Raw genomic sequence first — 2,798 nt, 5'->3', positions numbered from 1 at the left:
CTCCCCTGGAGAAAGAGACCTGGAGTTTGGTAGCTCTCTCCAGTGTGGTAAAATGAGAGGTCTTTTGTTCCCTGCTCCTTCGCAGGCCTCCTGCTTGGGGGAAGGGTCTCCTGTTCTCTAGTCAATAGGCTTTGTACCTGTAATTTGTTTTCTTGAATGCTCTTCCTTGGAGTTACAGCTTGCTGAACTTCTTTCTGGGCTGAGTTCCCCACTTTCGGCTTCATAGAGTCTGATTCTGTCCAGTTTTTTGTCCTCTGCTCCGGAGCCTCTGCTGAGGGTTGCTACCAGTTGGCCATCTTCCCAGAATTCTTCCAAACATTTATATTTTGCAGTCCACCCTGAATATCAAGGCTGTAAGAACAATACATTTACTATATCCAGTTTTTTTACAGCTGCACCCAAGAAGAAAAAGAAAAAAAAAATAACAAAAACCAAATATGCTTGGTTAAGGGCTAAAGTTATCTGAGTAGCCAAAAATAAAATAAAATATCCAAATTACTAGCATTAATTTAATACAATTATAACTTCAACAGTCACTTTGTCATTGACAATGATTGCCTGAGCCACAGGGGTGAGTGCCCCAAGGGCTGGTAGTAGAAGCCATTACTGCAGACCAGTGTTCTCTTCTCTGCACTGCCAGCTCCCACCCGAGCATTGCCCCATATATACTCTGTGTGTGTGTGTTTCAAAAGTCTTTCCCACCACACAAACTTCTCTATTAAGCAGATAACAGAAAAGAACACAAAAGCTAAACGTGCCAGTCGCTCTCTTTGGGATATGATTATTTCCCTTGTGCATGAAGTATTAAGCAAGATAAAGGAAAAGAACAATTTATTTTGTATACTCCCTAAACAGAGTTTACTGGGTCAGATTTTACTGTGAGCATTTATATGCCTATTTCCAGGCATTGTCATCCGATGTTTCACTGCTACTGGTTTCTGTGTCTGAATCCTCAAACTCTGTTTTACAAGTGCATCTCCAAGGGGAGAACAGGCTGGAACAGCAGCTCTGCAAAAAGCCGATCTTTCCAAAGCCATTGCTTCTCAGCTGCTCTGTCTTCATGTGGAATTCCTTCAGCTCATCCTCTGTGAGGGGATGCCACTTCTCATCATTTTCAGGATATTCCTGCCATCCCCTTGCTTTCAATAACCTGTGCTCTGCTTCCTGAGAGTATGAGAGAACCTCCCCTTCTTCCAGTATGGGGAGAACAAGACCATTCTGATGATAGCCTTCCTTTCCATTTTGCTTTGGTTCAGGTGTGCTGTCATCCTCCAAATCCTTCAGCTTATCACAGTCTCTGTTCTCTGAGAAATCTCTGTTCTGGCCATCCTTCAGAGTCTTCAGGAATTCACTCTTCCTGTCAGTGGTTCGATGGGTCAACTTGGTCAGACGAGAAGAGCTGATCTCAATTGGAGGAGTGGTGCTGGAAGGACTCTTTGGGAGAACTCAGAACTGCACCAGCAGCCAGTAGCACTGGTTTAGTGACAGAGATTGGACTGGTAAAAGCACACTTCCAGCTTGAGGAAAGGGATCCTGATTTGTGTTCCATTCTACTAGCTTTTCTGGGCTTAGAAGGAGGTGGTTCAGGCTCAGGAACCAGGTTCTTATAGACACTTAGAACTATGGATGACGATTTGTTTCCATTGGCATGGTGAGATCCTGATGAGGTGAATGCAGCAGAGAAGGCAGCAGCAGGATCCTCTTTGGAAACTTTTGATAACTAGAATTTTAGAGGGTTGCTTGGCGCTAGGTGGGTTTTCCCACAGTCCAGAAGTGGTCCCAAAAGGTCTGCATGGCTGATTCTGTTTGCCAGCTTCTGGATTCAAAGAAGGAAAGTCATCTTCTTCAAACTGCAATTTTTCTATCTTGTATTTTCTTTTATTCTCTAATCTCTGTAGGTGGCCTTTCCTGAAAGGAGCAGCCTTTCCAAGAATGGAAGCTGCCATTCCAATGGTGATGGTTCCCCACGCCACCTCCACTATGCTGGCTAATGCCATTATGACATTGGAAAGAGCCATGCCAACCAGATGGGTTCCCTGGGATTCCAGCATATGCTTGCTTTGAGACACCAGAGTCCACGGACTCATAGTGGAACAGGGAGGGCTGGTGCCAGGAATCTCCTGTAGTTCGTAGGGATCCATTGTTAAAAAAGCCTTAGAAGAATAATGTCAATGATGGCTCACTCCAAATCTACCTTCTCCTCAGGGCAGGTGCTCTCCATGTTTTTCAAAGGTGGCAGTAGGGTTCTTAGCTGACTGTGGTGTTGAGAAATTTAGCTAAGCAGGAACAAAACTATGCTGTGCCATTTAGGTCCAGTGTCTCTTTTTCAATAAGGTGAGGCATCCAGCCTCATGTTCACAATCCCAGAGTATAACCTCTGTGAGGTCCTGTTTCCTGAACTCCTTGAGTCTGCCAGCTGGATTTTCCATGAGATTTTCTTGTTAAACGTGTGCTTGAAGTAACCTAGCAAGCAGCCCAACTTAAGATGAAACACAAAGAAGCCAGCCTCTGTGTGGTTCGCTTTCTCAGTCCCCTCAATCACTCATCTTAAACTACTAACACATTTCCAAAATGGGGAAAGGGGAAGGGGAACATAAAAAGTATTTGTTGTATTTTTTAAAGGAGGGGAAGGGGAAAGAGCTATGTCTACGTTCACCTCATTCAACTTCCTTGATTTATGTGGCACTATGATGATGCTTAATTAGGTGATACATGGACATTTGCACAGTGAGTCCAAGCACTACTCATAACAAGGTCACAGCTAGAAAGACAGGTGGGCTCAAGTGTGGGCAAGTAAT

General features: G+C 44.3%; 1 pseudogene across 1 annotated transcript; it reads right to left on the bottom strand.

The window, feature by feature from the left end:
* Positions 1–499: 499 nt before the first annotated feature.
* LOC128578334 (vasculin-like protein 1) lies at positions 500–2,306 on the bottom strand (annotated as a pseudogene). Its single transcript, XR_008377703.1, has one exon. The product of XR_008377703.1 is annotated as a vasculin-like protein 1 (transcript).
* Between the last annotated feature and the right edge of the window lie 492 nt (positions 2,307–2,798).

Source organism: Nycticebus coucang, chromosome X (genome assembly GCF_027406575.1).
Source record: "Nycticebus coucang isolate mNycCou1 chromosome X, mNycCou1.pri, whole genome shotgun sequence".
Classification (NCBI taxonomy): Eukaryota; Metazoa; Chordata; class Mammalia; order Primates; family Lorisidae; genus Nycticebus; species Nycticebus coucang.
The sequence above is the reverse complement of the archived record's forward strand: the minus strand, read 5'-3'. Positions and strand labels throughout refer to the sequence as shown.